The sequence below is a fragment of the Capricornis sumatraensis genome, chromosome X (genome assembly GCF_032405125.1).
Source record: "Capricornis sumatraensis isolate serow.1 chromosome X, serow.2, whole genome shotgun sequence".
Lineage (NCBI taxonomy): Eukaryota > Metazoa > Chordata > Mammalia > Artiodactyla > Bovidae > Capricornis > Capricornis sumatraensis.
Window position 1 is genome coordinate 90,261,642 of NC_091092.1, and position 20,795 is coordinate 90,282,436.

Here is a 20,795-nt window from a genome sequence, read left to right on the forward strand (position 1 = left end):
TCTTTGGGATTGGAATGAAACCTGACCTTTTCCAGTCCTGTGGCCACTGCTGAGTTTTCCAAGTTTGCTGGCATATTGAGTGCAGCACTTTCACAGCATGATCTTTCAGGATTTGAAACAGCTCCACTGGAATTCCATCACCTCCACTAGCTTTGTTCCTAGTGATGCTTTCTAAGGCCCACTTGACTTCACATTCCAGCATGTCTGGCTCTAGATGAGTGATCACACCATCGTGATTATCTGGGTCGTCAAGATCTTTTTGTACAGTTCTTTTGTGTATTCTTGCCACCTCTTTTTAATATTATTCTGCTTCTGTTATGTCTATACCTTTTCTGTCCTTTATCGAGCCCATCTTTGCATGAAATGTTCCCTTGGTATCTCTAATTGTCTTGAAGAGATCTCTAGTCTTTCCCATTCTGTTCTTTTCCTCTAGCAGGGGGGTACTCTTTCTGCCTGCTTCAGATGCCTATGCCAGATGCTTTTTCTATCTCCTTTATAGCTTAAGACAACTTTATTATGCAAAAGCTCTGAGTGATCAAGCCTTGTCTCTGGCCACGGATTGAATTCTTCTCCTCTGGAGGCCAAGAATCCCAGCATCTTTTCCTTCAGCAACAATCTTTCAAAAGTAAGAGACGCTTAATCCTTAGAAGAACTGTTATGACCAACTTAGATAACATATGCAAAAGCCAAGACATTACTTTGCCAACAAAGGTCTGTCTAGTCAAGGCTATGGCTTTTCCAGTGGTCATGTATGGATGTGAGAGTTGGACTGTGAAGAAAGCTGAGCGCTGAAGGATTGATGCTTATGAACTGTGTTGTTGGAGAAGACTCTTGAGAGTCCCTTGAACTGCAAGGAGATCCCACCAATCCATCTAAAGGAGATCAGTCCTGGGTGTTCATCGGAAGGACTGATGCTGAAGCAAAACTCCAATTCTTTGGCCACCTCATGTGGAGAGTTGACTCATTGGAAAAGACCCTGATGCTTGGAGGGATTGGGGACAGGAGGAGAAGGGGACGACAGAGGATGAGATGGCTGGATGGCATCAGCGACTCCATGGACATGAGTTTGGGTAAACTCCGGTAGTTGGTACTGGACAGCAAGGCCTGGCATGCTGCAATGCATGGGGTGGCAAAGAGTCAGACACGACTGAGTGCCTGAACTGAACTGAACTGACCTGAAGTACTCTCTACACCTCAACAAAAACTCTGATGTAAACGCTTAAGAAATTTGCATTGAGTATTTTCAGGAATTATTAATCGTCCATCCTCGGCCTGTAGCCATCCTTTATAGGTAACCTTTGCTCCTCTTTTCTCATATCTCTTAAATTCTTCCTCAGTATATTGTGGGTTTGCCTGTTCCACAGGACCTGTCCAGATCAAAGGTATCTGCAGTGAAGGGGTTTCCTAAAGTGCAGCTTTTTTGGCTTGACAGTCACCCAGCTGATTACCTTCAGCTACTTTACTCCCATCCCTGCTGTGCCCTTTGCAATGCATAACAGCTAATTCTTTAGGACAATATATATTCGTTAAAAGTCTCTGGATCTCTCTAAAATGCTTAATACGTTCTCTTGTTGCCCTTTTAAACTCTCATTCTTTCCATATTGCAGCATGAGCATGTAAAGTCAAATAAGCATACTTAGAATCAGTGTAGATATTTGCTTGCTGCCCTTTGCTTAACTCTAGAGCTCGGTTCAGAGCCAAAAGTTCCGCTAACTGAGCACTGGTTCCCCGGGGGAGAGATTGTGCTTGTAAAACCTGTTCAGCAGTCACCAGGGCATAACCTGCTTTACGCTTCCCATCCTGATCACCAACATCAGGGTCTTTTCCTGTGAGTCAGCTCTTCCCATCAGGTGGCCAAAGTATTAGAGATTCAGCTTCAGCATCGGTCCTGCCAGTGAATATTCAGTTGGTTTCCTTTAGGATTGGCTGTTTTGATATCCTTGCTGTCCGAGGGATTGTCTAGTGTCTTCTCCAGCACCACAAACCGAAAGCGTCAATTCTTTGTCACTCAGCCTTCTTAATGATCGAACTCACACATCTGTACATGACTACTGAAAAAGCCATAGTTTTGACTCTATGGACCTTTGTCGGCAAAGTGGTGTCTCTGCTTTATACTACGCTGCCCAGGTTTGACGTGGGCTTCCTTGGTGGCTCAGTGGTAAGGAACTCGCCTGCATGGGTGTACCTATGGCTGATTCTTGTTTATGCTTGACAGAAAACAACAAAATTCTGTAAAGCAATGATCCCTCAATTAAAAAAGAAATAAAGTGTTTAAAAAAATAAAAAGAATCACCCTGCAATGCACGGGATGCAGGAGACATGGGTTTCACCCCTGGGTTGGGAAGATGCCCTGCCATGCCCCATGGGAGGAGGGCATGGCAATCCACTAAAGTATTCTTGCCTGGAGAATCCCATGGACAGAGGCACCTGGCAGGCTACAGTCCATGGGGTCGTAAAGAGTCAGACACGACTGAAGCAATGAGCATACATGCATACTAGCTTTGTCATAGCTGTTCCTCCAAGGATCAAGTGTCTTAATTTCATGGCAGCAATCACCATCCACGGTGATTTTGGAGCCTCCAAAATTAAATCTGTCCGTGCATACACTTCCCCCCTTCTGTTTCCCGTGAAATGATAGAACTGGATGCCATAATCTTATATTTTTGAATATTGATTTTTAAGCCAGCCTTTTCACTCTCCTCTTTCACCCTCATCAAGAGGTTCTTTAGTTCGTCTTCAGTTTCTGCCATTGAAGTGGTATGATCTTCACATCTGAGCTTGTTGATATTTCTGCCAGCAACCTTGATTCCAGCTCGTGAGTCATCCAGCCCAGCATTTCCCATGATGTGCTCTGCATGTAAGTTGAGTAAGCAGAGTGACACTATACAACCTTGTCTTACTCCTTTCCCAATTTTGAAGCAGTCCGTTGTTCCATGTTTTATTCTAACTGTTGCTTCTTAACCCTCATACCGGTTTCTCAGGAGACAGGTCAGCTAGTCTGGTACTTCCATCTCTGAGAATTTTCCAGTTTGTTGTGATCCACACAGTCAGAGGCCTTGAGGTAGTCTAGTCAATGAAGCAGAAGTAGATGTGTTTCTGGAATTCCCTTGCTTTCCCCATGATCTAACGAAGGTTGCAATTTGATCTCTTGTTCCTCTGCCTCTTCAAAAGCAGCTTGTATATCTGCAAGTTCTCATTCCATATACTGTTGAAGCCTAGCTTGAAGGAGTTTACTAACCAGAGACTTCAGAAATATGGGACAATCTAAGCTTGAGGAATTGGAGGGTATGAATGAAGCCCCATAAGAGAGAGAAGAAGAGGATTCTTTACTTTCCATGTTGTTAGCAAGCTGGGCAAGGGCTAGACCATACCTCTAAGTTCTTGTGTAGGACAGTAGCCTTTACCTAGAAAGTCATGAACAGTTCTGCAACTGTAAGAGAGGGAGGGAGAGGGCGGTGAGTGGGCGACAGGCAGCCTGAGTAGATGTGAGAGACCCATTAGAAGGGGGTTGACAATTAAATGGAGGGGGGCTTTGGACTAGAGCAGATGTGGTGGACATTGGAAAAAGTAGATGCATTAGACATTTTTGAAGTAAAATGGACAGAACTCAGCAAGGATATTGACTTGAGGTGAAGGGGATGGAACTGTAATCCTGGTTAAGACCAGGTTTCTGTGTCCTGTCATAAGGGTACAAAGGTGTCATGGGGAATCCTGGAAGTTGGCCAGGTCTGGGAAGAATTCCAAATAAGATTTTCATGTTTATGAGCTCAAGGTCTAGATGGATACAATAACCAGTATTTATATACCTAAGAGATCCTTTTCCTTTTTTAAAAAGTGAAGTATTGAGATATAATTTATATACAGTAGAAGTGAATGCTTTAAAGCATTACCGTTTGTCGACTTTCGACATATGCATACCATTGTGTCAATACTACGACAAGGAAAACGTATAAATCGTTCCATTGGCTTGAAAATGCTCCCTTGGGCTATTTGCATTCAGACTCCTTCCTGCACTCCTATACCCTGGCAACCACAGATATAGTTCTCTGCCTCTAGTTGTGCTTTTCCAGAAATCCATTGACATGAAATGATATAATACAGAGCTTTCTGTGTCTGACATCCCTCCTTGGCACAGCTGAGATGCATCCTTGCTGTTACATGCCTTAGTCGTTCCTTTTTAAACGACTGTGTCGTGTTCTTTTGTACGAGTATACTCTTTTGTTTTTCTTTCATCTATATGCCAGTTCTTGAATAGTTGGGCTGTTTCTAGTTTTGGCTATTAGGAGTCCATGAATAAAATATTTGAGTAAAGATCCTAGTGTGAACATGCTTTCCTTTCTCTTGGGTAAAATTGGGAAAATTAAAACTCCTAGTAAGTAGGAAAATTCCCGCTATATAGAATAAGAAGAATGTGCTACTGGAGAAGAGTGAAGAAATAGCTACAGAAGGAATGAAAAGGCTAAGCCAAAGTGGAAACAACACCCAGCTGTGGATGTGCCTGGTGCTGAAAGTAAAGTCCGATGCTAAAAGAACAATACTGTATAGGAAACAGAGGTATATTCAGAGAAACTAGTTACCAGTTCAGAGATTTAAATGTGCAGTGCCCCAAGAAAAAAGTGGAAACAGAGGTATCTATTTATGTACTTATACCATGGAAGTGAGTAAAGCCATTGGGAGTATGACGGAAAACCCAAAAGCAGAGAAGGAATTGGTTTATCAAAGCATGTATCAAAATAGATATTAAAAAACGTAATATCTATTTCTGTCATGACTGTCTTTCAGAGACACATTCTCCACTAAGGGTAACCTGGGACTACCTATCACCACAGTGTGTGGATGAATAAGAAAGACTGCACTGGAAAGAAAAAATATATATTCCTCAAGCCCCTTTCTCATCCTCCAAAGACCCTGCGGTTCCAGGACTCTGCCTCAATGGCGGGAAAACCTCAACCGGCACTGCACACGCCCAACGCAGGGAGCATGCGCAGTGTGTTCGTGTGTGCGCGCGCACCCTTGCTGCGCATGCCCCTTGTTGCGCAGACGCGTTCCTGAGCATTCTGTGAGGAGCGTTGGGCCTGAGACGGGTCTGTTTATTCAGTCCCGGTTCTTTCTCACTACTTGAGACTCACCAGGTAGGTTCACAGATCTGCCCTGTCTGGAGTTTAAGTGTGCGTGTATGTGAGGGGGAGCCAGCGAGTTTGGGGCGGGTCGGGCAGTGCGATCTGGGGCCTTTGAGGCAGAAGGCCTTCAATGTAGCCATCTTTCTCTTCACAAGTGTCGCGACGCCATAGTTCTTTGCCCTGGTGGCCGGAGAGGAAAGGCAGTGGGCAGGGGAGGGCAGGGGGTTATGATGATGGTAGGGGGAGACTTGGGGGTGCTATTTGAGATATCTGGTTCATTGGGGCCCTGGAACTAACGACAGAGCACAGAATCTGGGGCCGGCAGTGGGACCTGGGCAGGGGGCGGGGTGAGCGATTAAGGAAAGGCCTAGAAACCGGACCGCAGTGGGGTTGTGACTGTATCGCGAGCTTTGTGGTAAGGTGCCAAGAGAGAAGTGGACCGGTTGCTCTGTATGCAGCCTCACCTCGGTCACAGGCACTGAGAAAATCGCCATAGTCAGGCTGTAAAGACTGAGGCTTTCTTCGTGTTCCAACTGAATTCCCAGGGAGTTGGGGAAAATAGGTCTGGTGAATAGGAGTGTGACAAGAGCAATAGTCCTGAGTGTTTAAATTCCTAGCAGCATTTCACTAAATATCTTCATGATGGAGAATTCTGGTGTGAAATCAAGCTTCCTCACAAAAATTCAACCTTCCTGTGTATCTTAAGGTGGTTTCTCTGCCAGCTTAGGAAAGACACAAATGGCTTTGCAAGTGACTGTATTTGGTGTAATTGAAATGCATGTACACTCATACATAACCAGTTTTCTTTTGAATGTATTTTCACATTAAAAAAAATGTCAACATATGGTCATAAAAGTGATGAAATATAGCTGTACTCTTAAATACATTTTCTAAATCACAATATTCTACTTTCAGGGAGAAATATGAGTGGGCAAGTGGCGTCAACATTGGGACCTAGAGATCAAGATTCCTCCCAGCTGGATGAACCTGTGGTTGTGAGTACCTTACCATTTGATGTTTTCTATTAGCACAAGTTTATTTTTGAGAAAATGATGTTAAGTAGTACAGATGCAGTGATAAAGGTCTTCCATGGTGATAAAGGGTGACAGTTTGTCTGAGGAAGGAACATTGATCCAGATGTATTACAGTCTGGTGTTGCCTGGATGAGTATCCTGTTAAACTCCCTGGAAATGTGCCAAGTGACTTCCTCCTCCTGCTTATTAACAACAGACTGCATACTTCCATCCCAACATAGATTTAAATAACTTCCAAAGTCTTTCTGGGTAACTCTCATGGGAGCTAACTCTTCTCTGTGGGAAGAGTAACTTTATTAAAAGTAAGTACATAGAATTGTGTTGGGAAAATGTTGTTAGGTTTACTTATGATCAGATATATCTATGTATTATGTATATTTATGCTGTTAGATGTATTAACAACAAAACGTTTTTATTTGCATGCACTCTCTACTAGGACCAGCAGCCCAGTGTTGAGCAACGTGAACAAGAGGAACCACCAGCTGAGATTCAGGATATCACACCTCGAAAGGAGGAGGTCCAGGAAGAGGATCCAGTGAATCGTGATGAAGAGGAGGAGAAGGATGCCTCAGAAGGTAAAGTGTATTTGTGCATCATGCCTTAAGACATAACCACTAAGAGGAGGAAAGGAAACATTAGAAAAAGACTTGAGACAATTCCTAAAAATCTGAGGAGAGTATAGGTTGCAGGTTAGTGTGGTTGCTCAACTTTTCCCTTGTTTTCAAGACAGAGAGAGGCGGGCAACTAAGTTGTCTGAGGACAACCCTCGAAAAGGAAAATGGTAATAACATTCCGGAAAATTCTGCTTTCCTTTTTCTTCAGCAAAACATTCCCAGAATAATGTTCCTGAGGTTCTTATTCATCACATTTTTAGCATAATGACCTAAGGCTTTTAATTCATAACACCGAGGGAATGAATATCATCATTCCCTTGTTTATACTGTATGCTTTACAGCTGAATTGATGCATTTTTTTCAAAAAAGATTCTGTCCTGGAAGCTGATCTCCAGGAATCGTCTGTGGCAAAGACTGGGGGTGAAGGTGGAGATGGTCCTGATGTCAGGGAGGAGTTTGCATCCAATATAGAGCCTGTTGAAATGCCAGAAGCAGGTATGTCATCCATTCAGAAAATAATTTCTGTTGTTTCTGTTTTTCAGAATAGTATATCTTTACTAATATAGAGGGAACATTACTGTTATTTTAATAATAGAGTTCACATATTCGTTGAAAGGTTGTTCAGACCCCAGATGCCTGAGTGCCTGACTTACAGACTTTCAAAGAAAGAAACAGACAGGATCAAAGCCATATCGAATTGAAAATAGGAAACCGTTTTCTTCTCTTGAATATAAGTACTTGAAGCAACAGCTAATGATTTTCAGGTTCTTTGATAATTTCTGCTTGTAGCAAATATGGAATGCATTTGTAATCAATATCAGTTGATATGAGATATGCTTAGGCATCCAAGTAGGTTCCAGTACCAGCTTTAGCATAATGTGTGTGATTCTGTGAAATCCCTTAACTTCTAAACTCACCTTTACTCATATAAGTTGTGAATTCAGAACAGATACACTAAAATGCTGATTTTTCAATGGGAACTTTTGCATTCTCTGATTCTCTTCGACGGAATGCATACAAGAATACTCTGTTTTTTATGATGTATTTATCATAAAATATAATCATGAATCAAATTATAACAGGGGAATTGAGATTTCATTTTCTGATGGGGGACACATGTACACCTGTGGCTGATTCATGTCAATGTATGTCAGAAACCACCACAATATTGTAATTAGCCTCCAATTAAAATCAATTAATTAATTTTTTAAAAACAGAAAATGAGCCAACATTCTGCTTGATGTTTGTTAAATTCTCTCAAATTCTGAATTCTCTAGCTCTTAAAAAACTAGTTGCATTTTAAATCCTTTCCCCAGTGAACCTTGAAATGACTGAATCATAAAATGGCAAAAGATAGTCTAGTTTCCTGTTTCTGTGGCTCATCTAGTTGAGAGAGTGCATTTAGTCAGTGATATTCAAGACAGGTGTGAGTAAGATACCTATGCTAAGCACACTAACTGCCCCCACGTTTGGTCTTTTTTTTGGGTGGGAGAGGTTGCTTATTTTAACTGGAGCGTCATTACTTTATAATACTGTGATGATTTTGCCATACACCCCAGTCTCACTCTTAAAGAACTAATAAAAATCTGAGCCTCATGATATAATCGTCTCTAACCATATCAAGTATGTTATTTTGCCTCTTTGATACATGAGTTTAAACACTTTTGAAGGCCAGAGATTGTAACTCTAGTTCTTCCCGCATAATCAACTTAGTATCTTTCACATACGTGTTTTCCAAATTGCTGACAGTGAATTGCACAGTTCTGATTTTAAAGAAGGAACTTTCTAGTTAGGGAAGAATTTACTGTGTATTGGCCTTCTAAATATTTTCACTGTACATTTTTTTCCCCATTCCATTACAACAATTAGATGAAAATACAACTTTCAGAGTACTTTCAAGTAACTACAGGACATGATTAAAATGTTCTCATAGAAAACTCTTAGCCCTCAATATGTGTGGTATTTAAAAAGAAAATACATAAATTACAAGGTACATAAATATAAAGTCCTACATCCAACATAAAAGGTAAATAAAAGAGCAACAGAGTAAACCTAAGGGATAAAGAAAAAGATACTTAATAAAAGACAGGTATAAATTGTTAGGAAGAGGAAAATTAACTAATAAATAAAGACAATGTGCTAGTTTACATAATTTGTTAATATATATATATATATTTATACACACATTTTTAGATATTCTTTTCTGTTGGGATTTATCACAGGAGATTGGACATTAGTTCCCTGTGCTATATAGTAGGACCTTGTTGTTGATTCATTCTGAATATAATAGTTTGTATCTGCCAACCCCAAACTGCCAGTCCATTCCTCTCAGTTTACATAATTGTGAAGAAAATGGACAAAGCCCAAGTATACGTAATTAGAAATAAGAACAAGACACTAACATTATATTACAGAATTAAAACTGAGTATAATCTGGAACTCAAATATTTTCAGCATATTGAGGAAATGGCTAATAGGGTGGAAAAGCAAATACTATTTAACACACCCCACAGTAACTAAATAACTAAACATCACAAATACCGTGGATGAACTTTTGAAATTGGTTAGAGTTTTCTCTCAAAAGCCATTATCATTTAGAAACAAACAAAAAACTCTGCTTCTCCAGATTTTCCTTCTCTCTTCCTGCCTGCTTTTCTCTCACTCGTACTCCCTCTTGCTCTCCCTTTTCTTCTCTTCTCTCTTTTTTTTCTTTCATTTTTGGTGTGGCTGTGAGAAACAGTCCTATTTCTGCTTCACGTTTTGATGTCCCCATGTCGCCAGTGATGGTAATGACTTAAAATTAGTGTCACCATATAATTTATTATACCAACTGGAATGCTTTCCAGGGTGAAAAGAAACATTTAGAATTACATGCGGGCCACAAGTAAAAAGGGGGACAAATGTTTAACCGACTGAAAACAACCATATCAGGCATAAATTAGAACAAATGCAAATTTCTCCACTTTTCCACGGTAGAGAAGAAACAAATGTAATACTGGCCTTTTTCGTTACTTCACTGAAGCAGTAACCGAGATAACAACTGTTTAGCTATCCTATATTCGGAATATTCTTTCAAACCAATGCATTTAAATGATACTTTTTGGGGATTTTTTGTTTCAGTTTTTGTGTATTTTGTTTTCCTTAGGGTGTTTTTTGTTGTTAGATATTTTACTGAATGTGTACACAGTTGCCTTCTACTGAAAACTACCTTCTGATAGGTTCCATTGATTTCATTTGTTCTGAACTCAGTGTCCTTATTTTCTTGTGTAACTAGGAAGAGTAGTGTGTTTTCAAAAATACTGGTAATGTGCTTGAAAAGTCTATAAAATCTCTAGAGAGGATTAACTGCAGGTAAGCCAAAGGGTCACCCTTAGTGTTCTTGTTTTAGTCCATTTTATAAAACTACAAGTGCAGTGAACTTTGTATACCTCTCCTGTCATCGAAATAAAGTTCTGCTAAGTAACTTTTTTAATATTCATATTATAGGTGAAGGGCAGCTATTTGCTTGAAAGAAGAGAAACTGAAACCATCTATGCTGTTCTTCTGTTGTGTATTTGACTGTTAAAGTTCTGTCAATAAAGTTTCGTCTTCCACTGGCACATGTTTTGTTAAATTTATGTTATTGAAAATTCATGGTTGTGATTTTTATTGTCTAGCTGAGGATGTATGTAGAGATAGAATGTCGGTATATTGATTTTCTGTCCAACAATTCCTCTAAATATGCATATTAATTCCACAAATTTAGATCCAGATTGTTTTTGCTTTTCAAAATATGCTATTAGATTTGAATATCAACAATTTCTACTGGCTTAAACCTTAAACCTTTCCTCATTTTGCAGCATTGAACAAACCTGGCCAGAATAGTCTTGACTAAAGCAGGTGATAATCGGCATTTTCCCCAATAGGAAATGAAAAATCTTCTCCATTTCAACCTGTTTACGTTGCTTTTTTGTAGATATACTTTGTCAGAGTAAGTTCCATTCTGTTCCTAGTTTACTGTCTTGAATATAGATTAATTTTCATCAAACCCTTATACTGCATCAATTGTGATCATAGAATTGTTTTCCCTCCATTTTTCTATTAATGTGGTGAATTGCATTGGTAACCTTATACGTTTAAACCACCCTTGCACTTCTAGGGTTAAAAAAATTTGGTCATAACATATGCTTTAGGTGTAATCTACATATTAATGCATATATATACATATATATACCCACACATAAAAAATTCATAAAAGCCTTCTCTTGAATAAATGGATTTACAAAATGTGCCACCCAAATCTCATATGGTGTCCCTGATGAAATCATTGACAGAGAAACATTTTTTAAAACTTAGTATATTTCTATTGTCCTGTAGAGAAATGGAATGCCAAAGCCATTGTTAAAAGTTGTAGGGAGACAGGACAAAAACTGCTGTCAATGTCCATGGCAAATGGCACAGCGTATCTTTCACACGTTTCTGACTTGCCTTCCAAGTTTTTTTGGGTGCAGGGAGAGAACAGCCACAAACATCTTTTTTTCTCCATGGCGTCGTCCATTGGCTTGACAGTCACCAGTTCTCGGAAGCCCTCCAGTTGTCTGTGTATGTCTGTGTGTGTGTGTGAATCACTCAGCCATGTCCTACTCTTTGCAGCCCCATGAATTGTAGCGGGCCAGGCTTCTCTGTGCATGCAATTCTCCAGGCAAGAATACTGGAGTGATTGCCATTCCCTTCTCCAGAGGATCTTCCCAGCCCAGGGATCGAACCCTGGTCTCCCGCAGATTCTTTACCGTTTGAGCTACAGGGAAGTCCTCCAGCTATCTGATTCCTCCCTTATATCCTTACTATTAACATAACGCTTACATCTCTGAGCCCCCATCTGCATCCTCACGCACCAAAAAATACATATTTGTGCAACAAAGGACTTATTCAGAATTCACTCTGCTTGGCGAATAACAGGATTATAAACAGCAGCTGTTGTGCCCTCACAGAGGTATGAAAATCCAGGTCCAGAAGGACTGAAAATGGGAGGTTCAAATCTACCCTGAGACTTAACTTAGAGTATCCCATGTTACCAAAAAGTATGTGAAAAAGCCCCTAGGTCATGGAGCTGCCTGACAGGATTAGATCCTAGCTAGCAGAAAACGGAAAGGAATGAGGGGAACTTTGTGAGCCAAAATGACTTGAATCTTATCTGCTCTGTCTCCTTAATTGGCTATGACATGACCTAACTGGGCTTCCCTAGTGGCTCAGACGGTGAAGAATCCGCCTGCAGTGCTGGAGACCTGAGTTGACCCCTGTGTTGGGAAGATCTCCTGGAGAAGGCCACGGCAACCCACTCCAGTATTCTTGCCTGAAGAATCCCCATGGATAGAGGTGCCTGACGGGCTACGGTCCATGGGGTGGCAAAGAGTCGGACACGACTGAGCGACTAAGCACAGCACGTGGCATAACTGAGAGTATCAGTACTGGCTCTGACATGTACTGTGTGAAGGTGAGAAAGGTATTTCCATCCTTTGGATCTGTTTCCCCATTTCCAAAATAGAAATTACAAGTTTACACTAAATATTTGTTACGAAGAATAAACAAGATAACGTGAATTAGGCAATACATTGCAAATGGATATGGTTTACTTTACTCCATTTTTTCATTTAAACATTTACCTTTACAGTTACAATTCTCTCACAAGTGATACAGATTTTGAATTTCAAGTAGACTATAAGGTTCACTTTTAAAATGAATTGCACTTTTCACTTTTAAAATGAATTGCACTTCAGAAACATATTTTGACTAAATAAATATATTGATTCAATAGCTGGCATCAGATAGGGCATCCATTCTATGGTGGGTTTGTTAATGAGGACTGGCAAGGCTACCCTAAGTCATAGTATGTGGTGAAAACTGTGCTCCTTGCTATGTGTGATGACAAAATAAGCCAATATTCTGGTCACGCAACATCACACAACTCAATGCCAGACTCTGTCACGTAGTCAGGCAGCCAGTCTCTAAGTAACACTGCAGGAGCTACAGGGCCACAAGTGTACCACTGCAGCTGTTAGTTTGGCTTGTTACCTTCTACAGGCAATGACCCCGAATGGAATCAGATTCTGACTTAGAGACAGTGCAGAAGCACTATGACCCTGGTGTCAGTTGCCTTGTCCCTGGTCCCACGGTCTGACACTGAATTGGAAGGCCTCAGTAACAGGCACTACAGGTGGTGGGTCTCTGCCAGGAAGGAGCCCGCAGTTGTGCCCTATGGCACTGAGCAGCTCTCTAGTCCACGGCTGTACTCTCAGCTGGGGCTACGGAGACCATCCTGTGTTCAACTGAAACCAGAAGTGGATGAGTCACAACTTTGTCACCTCCAGCTGGATAAGGAGGCAGGTGAGAAATGGCCTCATAGCAGCTCTTCATCAGGCTGCTTATCTCCCCTTGCTGCAAGAGCAATAGAAGGTTCTCTGCCAAGATTCAAGTCATCCTGCAACTTAGCCTTGCCTACGTAGCCTAAGTGGGGACATGCAAGGTCACCAGGGCATGACGACCCCTACAGTGTCTGGAACAAGACACAAGGCTTTATGTACAGTGCTACAAATACGACAGCTATATAGTGACTCCTACATGGAGGAGATGCTTTTCCTGTCAGTCATTAAAAATATTCCTTCATTTAGTACACACACATTGCTTGCTAGTATGTTTCAGGATGTATCTGCAATGCTTGAAATAACAAGACCAGTGATGTGAGGTTGATGATGGGAATATCACACTGGTGGACCAGACAGACACAGAAAAGTGCAACGGAGAAACACAGGGAATGGACCTAAGGAGGGGAAAAAACAGTGAGTGGGGTGGCCAAGAAGCAGGAGGAAAGCTAAAAGATAAGGTTCATTCTAAGAGTGAAAGAGGTTATATATAACACAGTCGTGCTTTGACCCAGGCTGTGGAAGAGAGTAAAAACCTCCCCTTCATCACTGCCCCTTTTGAGGGTGGTGTCTGGGAGTCTAGAGATTCTGAAGGGAAAGGAGAAAGAAAATACATAGTGCAGGGGGTGCATGCACCCGCCCTGATAGAGATGCAGGTGCAGCTTGTTACAGTAACCAGGTGGGGATGAGCAGAGTTGGATTCGGTGACTCAAGAAGAAATGTGCAAATGAATGTAAAGGGAGAAAACACATTGGGGGGGGGGTGGTAAACAGCTCCAACTCCCATTTCTGTACCAGGGTAGGGTGCTGCATTACTGTCGTGAGAAGGCTCCCTGGTCTGAGCTCTGGGAGGGAGTGATGAGCATTCTAAGGACCCATCATCAGCCCTAAGCAGGGGGCACTGAGTGTGTGAAGACATAAGTCTCAGCCTTTACCACTGACAGACACAGAAAGCTTCTTAGCCCTGCGGAGAGTGGGGCAGTGCCAGCTTAGGGAAGCTGAAAGGTAAGGTGGAGGTGGTGGTGGTTGTTCAGTCACTCAGTCGTGTCTGACTATTTACAACCCCATGGCCTGCAGCAAGCCAGGCTCCTCTGTCCTACACTATTTCCCTGAGTTTGATCAAATTAATGTCCATTGCGTTGGTGATGCTATCTAATCATCTCACCCTCTGTCGCTCCCTTCTCCTCCTGCCTTCGATCCTTTTGCATCAGGATCTTTTCCAATGAGTCTGCTATTCGCATCAGGTGGCCAAAATATTGCAGCTTCAGCATCAGTTCTGCCAGTGAATATTCAGAGTTCATTTCCTTTAGGCTTGGCGGGTTTGTTTTCCTTGCTGTCCAAGGGATTCTCAAGGCTCATCTCTAGCACCACAATTCGAAAACATCAATTCTTTGGCACTCAGCCTTCTTAATGATCTAACTCACACATCTGTACATCACTACTGGAAAAACCGTAGTTTTGACTCTACAGACCTTTGTCAGCAAAGTGATGTCTCTGCTTTTTAATATGTTGTCTAGGTTTGTCATGGGCTTCCCTGGGGGCTCAGTGGTAAAGAATCTGTCTGTAATGCAGCACACGTAGGAGATATGGGTTCAACCCCTGGGTCAGGAAGATCCCCTGGAGGAGTATGGCAACCCACTGCAGTATTCTCGTCTGGACAATCCCATGGACCGAGGAGCCTGGTGGGCCTCGGTCCGTGGGGTCGTAAAGAGCCGGACACTACTGAAGTGCCTGAGAATGCATGCAAGCTAGGTCTGTCATAGCTTTCCTTCCAAGGAGCAAGTGTCTATGAATTTCATGGCTGCAATCACCATCTGCAGTGATTTTGGAGCCCAGGAAAATGAAATCTGTCACTGCTTCCTCTTCAGTGCAGTTCAGTTGCTCAGTCATGTCCGACTCCTTGTGACACGATGAACCGCGGCACGCCAGGCCTCCCTGTCCATCACCAGCTCCTGGAGTTCACCCAAACTCATGTCCATTGAGTTGGTGATGCCACCCAACCATCTGATCCTCTGTTGTCCCCCTCTCCTCCTGCCCTCAATCTTTCCCAACATCAGGGTCTTTTCAAATGAGTCAGTTCTTTGCATCAGGTGGCCAAAGTATTGGAGTTTCAGCTCCAGCATCAGTCCTTCCTGTGAATATTCAGGACTGATCTCCTTTAGGATGGACTGCTTCCGCTTAACCCCCTTCTATTTGCCATGAAGGGATAGAACCAGATGCCATGATTTTAGTGTTTCAATAGTTGAGTTTTAAGCCAGTTTTTTCACTCTCCTCTTTTGAACCTTATCAAAAGGTTTTTAGTTGCTCTTCACTTTCTGCCATCAGAGTGGTATCATCTGTGTATCTGAGCTGTGTGGTATCATCTGTGTATCTGAGCTGTGTGGTATCATCTGTGTATCTGAGAAATATCGATCTTGATTCCAGCTTGGGAGTCATCCAGTCTGGCATTTCACGGGCTGTACTCTGCATATTAGTTAAATAAGCAGCATGACAATATACAGCCTTGTCGTACTCCTTCCCCAATTATGAAACAGTCATTTGTTCCAACTCCGGTTCTAATGGTTGCTTCTTGACCCGCATACTGGTTTCTCAGGAGACAGGTCGAGTCGTCTGGTACTGCCCTCTGTTTAAGAATTTTCTGTAGTTTGTTGTGAGCCACGCAGTCAGAGGTCTTAGCATAGTCAATGACACAGAATTAGATGTTATTCTGGAATTCCCTTGCTTTCCCCATGATCTAACGGATGTCGGCAATTTGATCTTTGGTTGTTTTGCCTGCTCAAAACCTACGTTGTATATCTGGAAGTGAAGCCTAGCTTGAAGGAGTTTACTCACCAGGAGGCTTCAGAAATCGGGGACAATCTAAGTGGAGAAGCTTAGGAAATTGGAGGATGTGAAGGAAGCCTGATAAGAGAGACAAGAAAAGGAAGCTCTCCTTTCGATGTTGGTAGCAAAGTGGGCAGAGGCTAGACCATGCCTTCAAGTCCTTGTATAGGAGAGTAGCCTTTATCTACAAAGTCATAGACAGTTTTGCAACTGTAAGAAAGGGAGGGAGAGGGCGGGAAGAGGGAAAGAGACACCCTGAGTGGATGTGAGAGACCCGTTAGAAGGGGGCTGACAATTAAATGGAGGGAAGCTTTGGACTAGAGCAGACGTGGTGGACATGGGAAAATGTAGACACATGAGACGTTTACGAAGTAAAATGGACAGAACTGAGCAAGAATCTGGACTTGAGGTGAAGGAGAGGGAACTGTAAACATGGTTTAGACCAAGTTTCTCTGTCCTGTCATAAGAGTACAAAGGTGTCATGGGGAATCCTGGAAGTTGGCCAGGTCTGGGAAGAATTCCAAAATACGATTTTTATGTTTTGGAGCTCATGGTCTACATGGATACAATAACCAATACTCAAATATTTAAAATTTCCTTTTCCTTTAAAAAAAGTATTGAGGTATAACTTATATACAATAAAAGCCAACACTTTAACGTATTACCGTTTGTAGATTTTTGACAAATGTATACCGTAGTGTAAATGGTACCACAATAAAAATGTAGAAAATGTCTCATCGTTCAAAAATACTCCCTTGGGCTATTTGCCATCAGACTCGTTCCTCCACTCCTATACCCTGGCAAACACAGATACATTTCTGTGCCAACAGTTGTGCCGTGTCCAGAAATCCACTGACATGAAATCACATAATATGTAGCCTTCTGTGTCTGGTGTCTCTCATTTGCACAGGTGAGACCCATCCTGCTGTTACATGCATTAGTATTCCCCGCCCCCCCCGCCCCCGCCCATTACCGTGTAGTATTCCTTTACACCGGTATCCTCTTTTGTTTTTCTTTCAGCTGCATACCAGTTGTCGAATAGTTCGATTGTTTCTAGGTTTGGCTATTAGGAATACACGTGTGGAATATTTGAGTACAGGTGTTTCTGTGAGCATGTTTTCATTTCTCTTGGGTAAAATTGTCTAGGAGTAGAATTGCTGAGCCAGATAAGGCTTCCCAGGTGGCGCTATTGGTAAAGAACCTATCTGCCAATGCAGGACCCTCAGGTTCGATCCCTCGGTCTGGAAGATCCCCTGGACTAGGAAATAACAACCCACTCCAGTATTCTTGCCTGGAAAATTCCATGAAGAGGGGTCATGGAGAGTTACAGTCCATGGGGCCCCAAAGAGGTGAATATGACTGAGCAACTGAACACACACACACACGTACATGGTAATTTGTCTATCTTAGAATCTAAACTGTGTCCTCTTTAGACAACACACAGTTGGATTGAAAAAAAAAAAAAACTGGTCTGGCAACGTCTGCCTTCTGGTTGGATTGTTTTATCTATTCACATTTAATGTTGATACAGACTTACATCTGCCAATATATATTTCTGTCTCATGTCGTTTTGGTCTATGGACCTCATTTTACTGCTTTCTTTTGCATTCAATGGCTATTTTCTAATGCAGCATTTTAAACTCTTTACTGATTTTCCACTACTTTAAAGTTATTTCCTTAGCTGTATGCCACCGTAAATATCTTACTTTATCACAATCAACTTGAAATTTACACAAATTCTTATGAGATACAGAAACATTACTCCTATATCGCTCTATTCTGGTTTCCCTCTTTGCCTCATATTGTCACATATATAGTAAGTCTATAAAGGGTAATCCCATTAATATACTCATCATTTTATATAAAATGTTATGTGATGAAAAGCTGATATAAGGCAGGATATCAGGTATCTATTTATAGGTTCTGTTATATTTACCTTCTTTGTCATGATTTCTGATTCTTTGCATATGTTTGTATGGATTTGACACCATCCAGACTTGTTTCCTTACCTAATACAGCTTTGCTCCCAACCACCTCCTTTGTGCTGTTACAGCAAATTTATTACATTCCATGCGCTATTGGCCCAACAATAACTGGGCTTCTCTGGTGGCTCAGACAGTAAAGAATCTGCCTGCAATGCAGGAGATGCAGGTTCAATCCCTCGAAGAGCCCCTGGAGAAGGGAATGGCTAACCACTCCAGTATTCTTGTTTGAAGAATCCCATGGACAGAGGAGCCTGGCGGGCGACAGTAAAGGGGTCACCAAGAGTCAGACACTACTGAGCAAATACCCCTTTCACAACAACAATTTATGTGATACTGTTTTAGACAGTTGCTTTTTAAATACAGGAGGAAAGGAGTGAAATATATACTAATAAAGTATTTTTGTTCATATCATTACCATTACCTGTGCTCTTTGCTTTTTCACATGGATTCTGCTTAACATCTAAATTCACTTATTGCAGCCTGAAGAACTTCCTTTAGATTTTCTTGTAAGCCCGTTCTACCAATAAACTCCCTGAGGGTTTTTTTTTTTCTTTGTAATTTGGGCATGCCTTTATTTTGCTTTCATCTCTAGTTTCTTAAATCACTTTATTGTGGTATGTTTGACATGTAAAAGCTGTGTACACACTCATGAAATCATCACCAGCTTCAATAAACAAAACTCAACTGTATTTCTTTTTTTTCACTTTACTTATTTTTTGAGGCTAATTCCTATAAAATATTGTATTAGTTTTGTCATACATTGATATGAATCCTCCACGGTGTACATGTGTTCCCAATCCTGATCCCTCCTCCCGCCTGCCTCCCCATTCCATCCCTCTGGGTCATCCCAGTGCACCAGCCCCGAGCACCCTGTATCATGCATTGAACCTGGACTGGCGATCTGTTTCACATATGATAATACACGTTTCAATGCCATTCTACCAAAGCATCCCACCCTCGCCCTCTCCCACAGAGTCCAAAAGACTGTTCTACATATTTGTGTCTCTTTTGCTGTCTCGCATACTGGGTTATCATTACCATCATGCTAAATTCCATATATATGTGTTATGAGTATGTTTGCTGTGTGTTTGTCATATATAGCTTTTATTATGTTGAGGTATGTTCATTCTATTAGTGATTTCTGGAGGGTATTTATCATAAATGGATGTTGAATTTTGTCAAAGGCTTTCTCTGCATCTATTGAGATAATCATATGGTCTTCATTTTTCAATTTCTTAATGTGGTGTATTACGTTGATTGATTTGTGGATATTGAAGAATCCTTGCATCCCTGGGGTAAAGCCCACTTGGTCATAATGTATGATCTTTTTAATTTGTTGTTGGATTCTGTTTGCCAGAGTTTTGTTAAGGATTTTTGCATCTATGTTTATTGGTGATATTGGCCTGTAGTTTTCTTTTCTGTGTGGCATCTTTGTCAGGTTTTGGTATTAGCGTGATGGTGGCCTCATAGAATGAGTTTGGAAGTTGACCTTCCTCTGCAATTTTCTGGAAGAGTTTGAGTAGGATAGGTGTTAGCTCTTCTCTAAATTTTTGGTAGAATCCAGCTGTGAAGCCGTGTGGTCCTGGGCTTTTGTTTGTTGGAAGATTTCTGATTACCGTTTCAATTTCCATGCTTGTGATGGGTCTGTTAAGATTTTCCATTTCTTCCTGGTTCAGTTTTGGAAAGTTGTACTTTTCTAAGAATTTGTCCATTTCTTCCACGTTGTCCATTTTATTGGCATATAGTTGCTAATAGTAGTCTCTTATGATCCTTTGTATTTCTGTGTTGTCTGTTGTGATCTCTCCATATTCATTTCTAATTCTGTTGATTTGATTTTTCTCCCTTTGTTTCTGGATGAGTCTGGCTAATGATCTGTCAATTTTGTTTATCTTCTCAAAGAACCAGCTTTTGGCTTTGTTGATTTTTGCTATGGTCTCTTTTGTTTCTTTTGCATTTATTTCTGCCCTAGTTTTTAAGATTTCTTTCCTTCTACTAACCCTGGGGTTCTTCATTTCTTCCTTTTCTAGTTGCTTTAGGTGTAGAGTTTGGTTATCTAGTTGACTTTTTTCTTGTTTCTTGAGGTAAGCCTGTGTTGCTATGAACCTTCCCCATAGCACTGCTTTTACAGTGTCTCATAGGTTTTGGATGGTTGTGTTTTCATGTTCATTCGTTTCTATGCATATTTTGATTTCTTTTTTGATTTCTTCTGTGATTTGTTAATTATTCAGCATTGTGTTGTTCAGCCTCCATATATTGGGAGTTTTAATAGGTTTTCTCCTGTAATTGACATCTAATCTTACTGCATTGTGGTCAGAAAAGATGCTTGGAATGGTTTCAATTGTTTTGAATTTACCAAGGCTAGATTTATGGCCCAGGATATGATCTATCCTGGAGAACGTTCCATGTGCACTTGAGAGAAAGGTGAAATTCATTGTTTTGGGGTGAAATGTCCTATAGATGTCAATTAGGTCTAACTGGTCTATTGTATCATTTAAAGTTTGTGTTTCCTTGTTACTTTTCTGTTTAGTTCATCTATCCATAGGTGTGAGTGGGGTATTAAAGACTCCCACTATTATTGTATTATTGTTAATTCCCCCTTTCATACTTGTTAGCATTTGTCTTACATATTGTGGTGCTCCTATGTTGGGTGCATATATATATTCATAATTGCTATATCTTCTTCTTGGATTGACCCTTTGATCATTATGTAGTGTCCTTCTTTGTCTCTTATGGCCTTTGTTTTAAAGTCTATTTTATCTGATATGCGTAGTGCTACTCCTGCTTTCTTTTGGTCTCTGTTCACGTGGAATATCTTTTTCCAG